The sequence below is a fragment of the Neovison vison genome, chromosome 10 (genome assembly GCF_020171115.1).
Source record: "Neovison vison isolate M4711 chromosome 10, ASM_NN_V1, whole genome shotgun sequence".
Taxonomy (NCBI): Eukaryota; Metazoa; Chordata; class Mammalia; order Carnivora; family Mustelidae; genus Neogale; species Neogale vison.
The window spans coordinates 32344617-32358108 of NC_058100.1; the positions used below are offsets into that span (position 1 = coordinate 32344617).

The following is a 13492-nucleotide window of genomic DNA, read 5'->3' on the forward strand; positions in this document are numbered from 1 at the left end:
CTCAAATAAATAAATAAAATCTTTAAAAAAAAAAAAAGAAATGCTCTAAAACTGGATGGTGGTGGTTGTTGCATAACTACAGATTTACTTAAAACAGCTGAACTGTTCACTTATAATGAGTGAATTCTATGTTAATTATATCTCAATAAACTGTTAATAGGAAAAAGAATGCATTTGATATGGTACTGAAAGTACTGTCTAAGGCAAGAAGACAAGGAAAGGAAATGGCAGGTATACAGATTTGGAAGGAAGAAGTAAACTGGTCTTTGTTTGCAGACAACACGGTCATCTATGTAGAAAATCCAAATGCATCAATGACAACAACAACAAAAACAAAAACAGAAACCAAAAAGTGATTATAGCAAGATCATAGGACACAAGATTAATATACGAAGGTCAATCACTTTCTTATATACCAGCAAAGAAAAAGTGAAATTTGAAATAAAAAACATGATACCATTTTTCCCTAAGTTCAGGAATAAGACAAGGATGTACATTTTCACACTTTTATTCAACATAGTACTAGAAGTCCTAGACACAGTGATTAGACAAAATAAAGAAATAAAGGCATCCAAATAGTAAGGAAGAAGTAAAACTCTCACTATTTGCAGATGACATGATACTATATGTAGAAAACCCTACAGACTCCACCAAAAAAATTCTAGAACAGATAAATGAATTCAGTAGAGCTGCAGGGTACAAAATCAATGTACAGAAATCTTTTGCAGTCCCATACCCTAATAACGAAGCAAGAGAGAGAGAAATTAAGAAAAACAATCCCATTTACAACTGCATCAAGAGCAATAACGTATCTAGGAACAAACTTAACTGAAGAGGTCAAAGTCTTTACTCTAAAAACTATAAAACACTGATGAAAGAAATTCAAGACAATGCAAAGAAATGGAAAGATACTCCATGCACATGGACTGGAAGAACAAATATTATTAAAATGTCTATACTACTCAAGGCAATCTACAGTTTTAATATGATCCCCATAAAGATATCAATAGCATTTTCCACAGAACTAGAACAAACAATCCTAAAATTAGTGTGGCTCCACAGAGGAACTCTAAGAGTCAACCAATCTTGAAAAAGAAAAACAGAACTAGAGGTAATTCAATTCCAGATTTCAAACTATATTACAAAGTGGTAATAATCAAAACAGTATGGTGCTGGCACAAAATAGAAACATAGATCAAGGGAACAGATTAGAAAACCCAGAAATAAACCTACAAATATATGGCCAATTAATTTTTGACAAAGGAAGAACTAATACACAGTGGGAAAAAGACAGTCCCTTCAACAAATGGCGCTGGGAAAATTGGACAGCCACATGCAACACAATGAAATTGGAGCACTTTCTTTCACCACACACAGAAATAGACTCAAAATGGATTAAAGACCTAAATGTGAGACCAAAAACCATCAAAATCCTTGAAGAGAGAACAGGCAACAATTGCTTTGACATTTGTCATAAAGACATTTTGTCTTTATATATCTCCTGAGGCAAAGGGAAAAAAAAAACACCACAATACCATTTGCATTACCACCCTCCAAAATGAAATACTTAGGTATGACTCTAAAAAAATGTGTACAAGATGTGTATGAGGAAATCCACAAAACTTTGATGACAGTAATGAAAGAAGAACGAAACAGTTGAAATCAATATTGTCAAAATATCAATTCTTCCTAGCTTTGTCTGTAGATCCGACGCAATCTCAAAATCCCAGCAAGTTATTTTGCAGACATTGACAATGATTCTAAAGTTTATATCAAAAAGCTCATAATAGCCAACACAATGTTGAAGGAAAAAAAGGAATTCAGAGGAGTAATGCTATGGGATGCCTTCAAGACCTAATATACTATAATCATCAAGACAATGTGATATTAATAAAAGAAGAGAAAATAGATCTGTTAATTGGACAGGGTAGAAATAGGCACACACAGTAACAGTCAACTGGTCTTTGACAAAGGAGCAAAGACAAAGCAATTTGAGCAAAGACAGTCTTTTTAACACACGGTACTGGAACTGAACATTCATATGCAAAAAAACAAATCCAGACACAGATCTTACACCCTTCCCAAAAATTAACTCAGATTAGATCAGAGACTTACATGGAAACCAGCAAACTATAAAGGTCCTAGAAAACCACGTAGGAGAAGACCTAAGATGGCACAGGGCATAGAGATGACTTTTTAGATACAGCACCAAAGGCACAACCCATGAAAGTAAAAGCTGACAAGCTGAGCTGCATTCAAATGAAAAATGTCTGCTCTTCAAAAGATACTGTCAAGGAATGAGATGACAAGCCACAGACTGAGAGAAAATATTTGCAAAAGACACATGTGACAAAGAATTATTATACAAAATATACAAAGAACTTTTAAAACTCAACAACAAAACCCCAAACAACCCAAATAAAACAATGGGCCAAGATCTTAACAGACACCTCACCAGAAAATAGGCCTAAGAAAATATATGTCATGTCGTCTGTCATCATGGAAATACAGAGTAAAATAACAATCAGGTGCCACTACACACCTGTCAGAGTGGCCAAATTCCAGAACACTGACAACCCCGAGAGCTGGCAAGGACGTGAAGCAACAGACCCTCCCATTCACTGCAGCTGGGATCGACGTAGCACAGCTCCTGCAGAAGACAGCGTGACAGTGTCTTACAAAACTTATACTTATTTAAGTATACTTGTACTTAAACTTATTCTTACCACATGACCTGGCAGTGGAGCTCCTTGGTATTTACCCAAAGGAACTGAAAACTTACATCCACACAAAACCCTGCATGCACAGCAGCTTTCTTCGTAATGGCCAACCCTTGGAAGCAAACCCAGATGCCCTCTGGTAGGCGAATGGACAAATAAACAGTGGGGCATCCAGACAATGGAACAGTATTCAGGGCTAAAAGGAAATGAACTATTAAGCCAAGAAGAGACATACAAAAACCACAAATGTACATTACTAAGTGAAAGAAGCCAGTCTGAAAAGGCCTCCTACTGTGTGATTTCAATTATATGACATTCTGGAAAAGGGGAAACTACAGAGACAGTGAAGAGATCCAGGAGTTGGTAGAGGAAAGGAGGTGAGAGAAGAGATTATCAGGCACAGCTCAAGGACTTCAGGGCAGTGAGAACACGCTGTCTGATACTACATGATGGAGACATGCCATTATCTACCTGTCCAAACCCACAGGACCCACAGATCCCACAGTGCACCCCAAGGAAAGCTAAGGACTGGGAGCGGCTGGGATGTGTCAGTCCAGTTTCAGCAGCTGTAACACACCCAGCACTCTGCAGGGAGATGGGCATGCCTGGGGGCAGAGAGCGTATAGGAAATCTCTGTACCTTCCTCTTACTTGTGCTATGAACCGAAAACTCCTCTAAAAATAATGTCTTCAAAAATAATGGGCATGGGGCGCCTGGCTGGCTCAGTCGGTTGAGAATTCAACTCTTGATTTTGGCTGGGGTCATGATCTCAGGGATCCAGTCCTGCATGGGGCTCTGTGCTCACTGGGGAGTCTGCTTGAGATTCTCTCTTTCCCTCTCCCTCTGGCCCTCCCTAGCCCCCCATGCCATCACTCTCTCTCTCTGAAATAAATAAACTTTTTTTTTTTTTTTTACATGGGCATGGTTACTGGAGTGCAAGGGAAAAAATAACTCACAGAAGAACTTTTCTTCAGGGCAGTCTGAAGATGTATATCAAGAGCCTTAAAGTAAGAATGCCCTCTGTCCGACCAATTCCACTTCAGAAATCTACCTCCATAATGAAGGACATGAACAAAGATGTTGTTTTAAAGATGTATATTGATAGGGAGAGGGTGGTGGGGTTATGGACATTGGGGAGGGTATGTGCTATGGTGAGTGCTGTGAAGTGTGTAAACCTGGCGATTCACAGACCTGTACCCCTGGGGCTAATAATACATTATATGTTTACAAAAAATTAAAAATTAAAAAAAGGTGTATATTGAGCCACATTATCACCTACAATAGATAAAAATCAGGAGCACTTAACACTTAGCCTATTAATGAAATAAATGTGTATGAACAGTAGCCACTATAAAAATGTTGCAAATTAATATTTATCAACATGGAAAGCTGTTCACAACACACTAGCAGAAAAAACCAGGTTGGAGGAAATGTGCAAAAAATAGCATAATTAGTATACTAATAGAATACTAGAGTGATTTTAGTGTTATGTAGCAGTATTATTATAGAGAGTTCAATTAAGGTAGTTACCTCTGGGTGGGGGAAACTATGGAGGTAAACAACAATTTTTTCATAATAGTTAAATGTGTCTTTAACAGAAGAAACATATATGTATTTTTCAAAATCTTTAAAATGACTTAATAATGGGGGAAGACAGGGATGGTGAGGACTATAGTACGTATGGGATAACTAGGAGGTTCTAAGCGAGCTTAGCGGGTGTTACTTTATGCGATAGATGTGTACAAATCAAGCTGCATTCTCCATTATGCTAATGGAAGAAAAATCTGAAAGCATAAAGAAGCACTTAATCATGTGAGTAACTATTGCCCCATGTTTCTGTCTTAGAAGTTCATTTCATTTTAACTTTCAGATTTGCTTAAAGCAGAAACTACCCAAATCATTACTTACCCTTTTGTCATATCCTGGTCCAACGGTTCATCTCAATCATTTCAAGAGAGTCCTAGGGGTGGGCTGTGTTTCTGCTTCCCCGGCTGGCAGGGTGCGACCACTTCCTCAGCCATTCTGGGGACAGCCTGAAAGGGCAGAATTCACATGCTGATAGATTTCGGCTGGCTTCTGGAATAAGTGAAACTCGGGCCCATAAGCCGTCAGTGTTAGCCTCTAACGTGCTCTGATCAGGAAAGACCGCGATCTCCAGGTAGAGAAAAACAAAGAAGCAGGCCCACATGAACAAGCATTGACCACAGAACATTTGTGGCAACACGTGGGTAAAACGTCTCAAGTGCACCTGTCTCCAGAGTGCTCCTGCTGTGGGGATGGGTCACCTCGGTCTGGCACTGTCCCCACCTAAAGAAAGACCGACAGGGTAACTTGCCCAAAGTCATATCCAAACTCAGTAGTGAGACTCTGGTTAGGATCCTCTGCTTCTCAAAGCGCCAGCGGCTCTCCTAAGCACAGCAGACCGTGCGGTGGGATGGAAACACTACCAGCCTCGCAGTCAGGAAACCTGGTTTCCAAGTTGGCTTTGTCGCTTCGTTAGCCACGGGATCCTGGGCAGGCGCCTACCCTTTCGGGGACCGTGCCTGTCTGCCTACAACATGAGGTTCTACTAGAAGACATTCAGGGGCTCTGCAGATCAAAGAGCCTACAGTTTCTAAGCAGCCCATCCCTTCCCCTGCCGCGTCCCTTTGGGTTTAGTCCTCGCGGCATTCTGGCCCCTCCAGCCTCCTTCGGTCCACTGTTCCCTTGGGCACACCTGACCTGGGACCTCCAAGCAACGCAAGGTCAGAAGGAAGTCCCGTGAGCTTCGGAACATTTCTCATGCTGCTGTGACTATTTTAGCTAGAGTCATGTTATATATTTTTTCTGCCTAAACAGGGTAACGAGGCACACACGCATCTGTAGACAGAGCACCACTGAATGCACTCTGCAAACAGAAGTTTAATTTCCTTTAAACAGACACCAGGTGCCTGCACATGCATGGAGTCAGGAAGAGTGATCTCCTGCCTCTCCCAGGGGAAGGGGCGGCCCAGGTCCTCAGCCCGCGAGGAGGAAGAGAGGGTTCTGCCACATTCAGCTGAGCCAAACGGCAACCCACATGAAAGGAGAGGCAGCAGAGAACTAGGCTGTTATCAATCAATTTTCAACTTCACTTAACTTTATTGGCATGACAAGGTAGACACATGCCAAAGTCAATACAGGAGATCTGTGTGCCTAAGGCAGGCTTCAGTGCTAATGGAGCTTTTAGTGCCAGACACTGTCCTCAGAAGGTTTCCCAACATCCTCCTTTGTCTCCGGTGGCCACATGTTGTGGCTGTGATCTTGCTACTGAAGGTCACAAGATTAAACTAGTTTTGGGCACTGAAACCAAACTAAGGGTCTTCTCTCCTGAAACCCTTTCATACTACTGAAACCCCTTGTGAACTTATGTTTTTATCTAACATGGACTACACAATAATAAAAATAAACAAGTATTTTCATATAGGATATTGTTAACATTTTTCACTTCCTAGGCAGGTTTTTAAAGTAAAACTTATCACTAAGAAAACTACCTAAAATTTCCTTATCAAAAATTCTTGCTATAATGTTTACATTTCTAGTGGACATATAATTAAGTTGTTAACATCTAGGGATATTTTTTTAGAGATTTATTTATTTACTTATTTATTTGAGAGAGAGAGAGAGAGAGAGAGAAAGGGCATGAGCAGGGGGAGGGGCAGAGGGAGAGGAGAAAGCAGGTTCCCTGCTGAGCACAGAGCCCAAATATCTAGGATCCTTGTGCAAAGTACCTCCATCCAGAGGAGAAATGGGGAAATTACTTTTTTCTGGTTGAATGATTTTTTTTTCATGATCTTAGTGGCACAGATATGTGCGATATCATATCCACCAGGAGCCCAGCCCAAGCTTCCAGGCAAAGAAGCACTTACAGGCAATAGATAAAATCAATCATGAACAGATCATGACTCTGGCCAGCAAGTATGTGATAATGGATAAGCTTAATGTTTAAACAAATATTTGTTTTCAAGGAGGAAAAAGGTGAACATATAACATATGTTTCAGATATAATACAGATATGGCATTTTCAGATACAACACAGGTGTGGCCTAAGCCTGCAATTTGGAGCACATGACCCATACACCAGACACCTTCACCTGGTAGTAGCGTGCATGAATTATAGAAGTACTATTTCTTGCAAGCTTCCCATATTAAATAATTGACTAAATAAATACAATTGTACCTGTAAAATCTAGAATATTTAAGCTGTCAGGGACCCACTGAATCAGTTAGTGTAATTCCTCTCATTTTACAAAAACTGACATCCAGATGTTTTGGTTTCCTGTTTGCTTAAGGGCAACATTCCACAAGTAACACGATACTGGAATTCAGATGTCTCAACTGTCAGAGCAGTGAATGTTCCACTACGTAAGGACCCTACTGCACACTTGGATTCTGTACTTTGCCCTCGACATGTTCATAAAAGTGAAAACTCACGTCTATAAAGAGGCCAATGTCCACCAACAATAAATAAACCAATGAATATTATCCTATTTTCCATGTCTAGCAATTCACTTGCTCATTTCACTGTTCTTCTAAGTAAAGGCATTGGTTGGTTGGTCGGGTTTGTTAAAGAATCTGAAAACCGAGGAGTAATCAAAGCCTTCTTCGTTCTGTAGGTTTAATAAGCATTTGCCAAGGAAGGTCACCATTATCACTAATACAATCACCATATCAGTTATATGAGAAAGAAGATATGCATATATGTATGTATCACACATAGGATATACATGTGTATCACTTATGTGGCCAAACAGGAAGTAGATGCCACATACATGACACGTTATGTGTGTATGTGTGTGTATATACATACACCCCTTCTTGTCTTCGAAACATGGAAGCAGTTGTTTAAAAATTACCTTTATCAGGGGCGCCTGGGTGGCTCAGGGGGTTAAAGCCTCTGCCTTCGGCTCGGGTCATCTCAGGGTCCTGGGATCGAGTCCTGCATCGGGCTCTCTGCTCCACAGGGAGCCTGCTCCCCCTTCTCTCTGCCTGTCTCTCTGCCTGCTTGTGATCTGTCTGTCAAATAGATAAATAAGATCTTTTTACAAAAATTACCTTTATCAAAGTATATCTGCGTGGCTACTGGGAGTAGAATAGTGGGATGGACCCATTAGAGAACCCACAACTCAACTCTCGACTTCTCTTTCCCTTCAGTCAAAGGCCTTGGGGAATTAACAAGATTCCTGAGTCAGGACCCCAAGTATTTCTCTGCACTCCAAGTGTGGTATGTTTGAGACCCTCACCGGTTTTAAAGATATGAATTAAGGGACTGGGAGGATGTCACAGCCTGGGATGAGCCAACCAGGCTCTACAAAGTGTTAGGAACTGTTATCCAGAAGAGTAGCACACCATGCTTTGATCAGGGAAATTAAAATATTCTCCCAAGATACTCTATTTGTAAAACATTTTCCAAATTTAATTCCAGTTGCAGAAATATTTTTGGCAAGTAAACAGCAGGGGGCTGAGAGCCTGGTCTGTGCCAGCTTTGCTGAACTCCGACAGCCAGGATGGAAAGTCTGGGCTAGAGGAGGCTATGCCAGTGCTGGGGGGCCCGAGCCCATGTGAGGAGAGGGAATGCTCGCTGGGCAACAGGTCTTTCAGCACGAGCACCTCCTGTCTGTTCTCCAGACTCCAAGGATAGAGTGTGGCTCCACGGAGAGGTACCAGTTAAGTCAGAGATGGTGAGGGCAGGAGAAGGAGGAACCAGGACTGGGGGCCCAGAGAATGTGAGGGAGGAGCAATGGGGACGGGACCCTGGGCTTTCTGCAAGCTCTGCTGGGGTCCACACTGGAGCCGGCCCGGACCACAGCTATCTCTGGTGTTGCAATGGTCTGGCCCATCACTCATGGCGAGGTCCTGGCGTTCCATCGAACAGAAACAATTCCACATGACAGCAGAGCTCTCGGTGACTCTGATGGAGCAAGGCCCAAACAAGAGGGCTCTGGGGCCATGTCTGAACCAACCAGAATGTGAGCATTGTCCCAGCCCCCGGTGAGCTCACCCCTCTCTGGACCAACAGGACTGACTGCTGTTTCTACACTGATTGTGTCTTCAGACTCGTTCCAGGGAGCCTCCCCAGAGCATTATCTCCACTTCCTGGCAGCAACCGATTCAGAGCAAAGTCTGCTGCTCTGAGCTCTGCCCCAAAGCAGCTGACAAGGGCAAGCCCAAGCGCTTCCTAAGTGTTTTCTAGCACCTTCTGGCCCAAGCACCCTGCAGCTGCCCACAGTGCACGAGCTCTTTCTGTGCAGCTGGCAATAAATGCAACTTGTTCAGCTACAGGTGTGTCCCCGCCTGCCTGCGACACCCGCCTGCCACTCGACGGCCAAGTGACAGCCGTGTCTGCCCTGTGCCAAGCAGTGTGCTGGCTTTTGGACTCACAGCTCAGAACAAAACACTGTGTCCTGTCCTACGCGGAGCGCCCACAGCCTGATGGGGGACGCGAGGAGCAGAACCACCTCAGGAGTCATGACCAAATGAAATGCAACAGGCTGCCCAAGAGATGACCCTGACCGCGCCGTGATGCGGAGACTCTGAAGAACGGAGAACGCTGTCAGGATCAAATGCGCTATTAGCAAGCAGATGAATCTCACAGCCTCAACGTGCCATCAAGGGTGAGCTACTTGCAGACGTATTTACAAATGTTAAGGCGTCAAGGAAAGGCAAGGTCCAGTCAAGCGGTCTCCAAGAACAGGAGCCGCAGACTTCCTTGAGGGAACAAAGACTTCGACCAAACGGCAGGGAACTTGGGAGAGTCGCCTCGTTAGCGTGAAAGTCTGTGACTTTTTACCCGATCCCGGTCCCCAGGCGGCCCCCGTCTTGGCCAGCACCCCATCGATGAGCCGTGCGGCAGATGTCTCCCTGAATTGGATGTGTTTCTTCCCACCAGGGGCCCTGAGCGCTAACTACAAAAAGATCTCAGAGGCCGAACCATAGTCTTTCTAATTTTACATCAATGATTATAAATTGTGCGTGTTTGCCGTTTTGGGTCTTCAGTTTTGAGGGAACTGGGCCGATCAGAGTGGGAGTCTTGTAATGCCAATTTAAAACCTGACTGAGTAATTAATGTGGAGTTTTTACGATTTTAAGTGGAATTTTTACTAAGTTTATTGGAAGGTGTAAGAGAACTCTTGGACCTTGTATTTATAAATTTGAGGGCCTGTATGTGTGTAAGAATCGATGTATTCTAGAAAGCTTCATTTGTTAATTCAAATACGTATGTGCGTGAATGTGTTTTATATGCACGTTCGTGCATGAGTGAAGGTGTGAATAAAATTTGTAATTATGGCTTAATATATTTGGAAGTAATTAACTCACTTGATGCATGGGCCCATGCTCGGCCAGACTAAGAAAATAATTCCATCTGTAAGCTGAACTAAAACAAGCGTTTTTCTAATTTCAGATTTAATAAGGGGATTATTAATTTTTAATCCAAAAAGCAAACCTTTGAATAATGTTTTCTGTGCCCAAAAGACAGCTAGACAAAAGACAGCTACCTAGAAACTCATGTGAACACAAGCAAATGCCGTAAGTGCTGGGATGGGGAAGGAGAAAATGCTGCCCAGGAACAAGCAGGGGACCACGTCGGGACCTGTGGTGGAGGACCATTCCGGAGGCGGCACAGGTAAGACAAGAAGGTGTGAAGAGGGAGGGAGGGAGGGAGGAGCAAGCACCTTGGCTCATTTACATATAGGAGGCAGACCAGCACAAAGCTAGGGGCCCAGCCAACCAGCAAACAGATCCCGATCCCTCCCCTCCTGGAGAAGCCAGTAGGTAAGAGGGAGCTCCTGACTCTTGGGAGAATAGAAAGAAATTCATGATCAAAAGCTTCTGCACAGCAAAGGAAACAGTCAAAAAAACAAAGAGGCAACCCACAGAATGGGAGAAGATATTTGCAAATGACAGTACAGACAAAAGGTTGATATCCAGGATCTATAATGAACTCCTCAAACTCAACCCACAGGAAACAGACAAACACATCAAAAAATGGGCAGAAGATATGAACAGACACTTCTCCAATCAAGACATACAAATGGCTATCAGACACATGAAAAAATGTTCATCATCATTAGCCCTCAGGGAGATTCAAATTAAAACCACATTGAGGTATCACCTTACACCAGTCAGAATGGCCAAAATTAACAAAACAGGAAACAACATGTGTTGGAGAGGATGTGGAGAAAGGGGAACCCTCTTCCACTGTTGGTGGGAATGCAAGTTGGTGCAGCCTCTTTGGAGAACAGTGTGGAGATTCCTCAAGAAATTAAAAATAGAGCTTCCCTATGACCCTGCAATTGCACTACTGGGTATTTACCCCAAAGATACAGATGTAGTGAAAAGAAGGGCCATCTGTACCCCAATGTTTATAGCAGCAATGGCCACAGTCGCCAAACTGTGGAAAGAACCAAGATGCCCTTCAACGGATGAATGGATAAGGAAGATGTGGTCCATATACACTATGGAGTATGATGCCTCCATCAGAAAGGATGAATACCCAACTTTTGTAGCAACATGGACGGGACTGGAAGAGATTATGCTGAGTGAAATAAGTCAAGCAGAGAGAGTCAATTATCATATGGTTTCACTTATTTGTGGAGCATAACAAATAGCATGGAGGACAAGGGGCGTTAGAGAGGAGTAGGGAATTTGGGTAAATTGGAAGGGGAGGTGAACCATGAGAGACTATGGACTCTGAAAAACAGTCTGAGGGGTTTGAAGTGGCGGGGGGGTGGGAGGTTGGGGTACCAGGTGATGGGTATTATAGAGGGCACGGCTTGCATGGAGCACTGGGTGTGGTGAAAAAATAATGAATACTGTTTTTCTGAAAATAAATAAATTGGAAAAAAAATAATGAATACTGTTTTTCTGAAAATAAATAAATTGAAAAAAAATTAAAAAAAAAAAAGAAAGAAATTCATGGCACAGAAGCTTATCCCTGGTGAGTTGGAGGGCTATCCTGCTCATTCCCGGGGGGGAGCAGACCCTGCCCGCACAGGTGCACGCAAAATGCCTACCCTGGTGTTGGACACCAAGAGGTGCCCAGCAAAACACTTTTCTTCTTCATTTTTAAGTTCTTTTTGCTTTGGGGATCGGAAGCCTATTCATATATCAAATATTTTAAACTTTTCTGAGGCTTAACCACTGGAATTACCGAACTACCAACCCTTTCACCCAAGGGCCCCTGAAACCTGATCCAGGCTGTAAGCAAATAAGCATCCCGACTTTTGCAGGAGACTGAGGTTCTGGGCTGCAGAAACGGGCGTGATGGCTCGTGAAGGGCCCCGAAGACCCGCGGGGGACGGACCTTATCTCTCCGCAGCCAAGCTTCAGCTGAATCTTCTGCAGATCAGTTATCTTTTGAAAAGAGAAAATAGATCCTATTTCCTAAAGACCAAATGAGGAGGTTGGGAGTGGCCAGGTGAGAAGGTCTGGGAGCGCAAAACGTGGGGACCATGTGTGGCGAATTCTGACGGAAGAAGAATGTGGACAGAAGAGGCCCGGGATGACGGCTTGAGCCCCTGCAGCCCGCCTGATTTACGCCGCGACAGAGGCCGTGGCTTACCCAAACAAAGTGCTTTATAAGGAGAACGGCAGGTCTGGAATTTACAAAACCCCCATTTTCAGTTTCACTGGCTGCAGCCTTCAAATAGCTCCACCCGCCTCTCGTGTCTAATGGAACAGACGTGGCTCTCGGGGAAAGGATTGAGAAGTGCCCCTCCAGAGATCCCCGGGACACCATGCAATGGGTTTAAGGAACCGTTTCCATCAGCGCAGGCAGACCCTCTGCATGTGTGTGCGACGTTCGTCCGAGGTTATCAGGACATCGCGGCCTCTCGCTCCTGCGAATGCCATGTGGGATGGTCTGGTGGCTGCATGAATGTTATCTTCAAATCTCCGTAGAATAGAAGAATTGCCCCTGTGTTTCATGTCAACAATGGTCGAGCCAAGCTGCCTTTGACGTCCCCGGAGTTATCTGATCACCCAGATGACACTGAACAGAGCTAGACCACAGGCAGTCGGCCGCTCGGCCCTAACGTCTGCCCAAGGCCGGCAGCAAGGGTTCCAGGGGTTCTAAGAGCCACCAGCTCGGTCCAGTCTAGCATCTGTCACTGGCTTACCGTGCCACCTTGGGTCACTGCCTTCCCCATTCAGTACCATCTGTGAAATGTGTATAAGAGCCCACCATGTCCTTCTGCCTCTCCTCTGTCCTCTCCCGCTCAAGCTCTCCCTCTCTCCCTACGTCCCTCGCTCCCTTCCTCCCCATCTTCTCCTCCTGCTCCTTCTTCTCCCTCTCGTCCTCCCTTCCTTCCTCCCTCCGCCCCTCTGTCCTTCTCTCTCTCGCTCATAAAAGAAGATAATATGTCTGTAAAGTGCTTTGAGCTCCTTGGAGATAGAGGGTCTATAAATATGAGCTGTTATCACTGTTACCATGGAAACGCTCACAGAACACTGCGCTCCACGGCTGTGTTTGCTGGGCAGAATTCTGGCCTTCTCGCCCGCTGGCTTCTTGAGGCTGTTAGACAGTCAATGATTTTACAAAGCAGCGCAACCAGGTAGGGGTGGGGACTGAGAGAAGAGCTTGTCTGTAACTCAGCAGCTCTCCATGTCCATCCGGAACAATCATGCTTCCATCTGCTGGAGCAGAGATCACGCGGTTCCGGTGGGAGTCGCTCTTCACGCCGCCGCCGACCGGGAGAGGCGTGCCACCCAACAAAGGACGCTGATCTACAGCAAGGTTCAGGCAAGGAAGAATT

General features: G+C 44.2%; 1 long non-coding RNA gene across 1 annotated transcript; it reads right to left on the minus strand.

The window, feature by feature from the left end:
• Nucleotides 1-2596: 2596 nt before the first annotated feature.
• On the minus strand, nucleotides 2597-7634 carry LOC122918465. The gene is made up of 3 exons (XR_006386607.1): nucleotides 7595-7634; nucleotides 4629-4753; nucleotides 2597-2650 (listed from the first exon to the last, which is right to left on the minus strand). It is a non-coding gene; the product is annotated as an uncharacterized LOC122918465 (long non-coding RNA).
• Between the last annotated feature and the right edge of the window lie 5858 nt (nucleotides 7635-13492).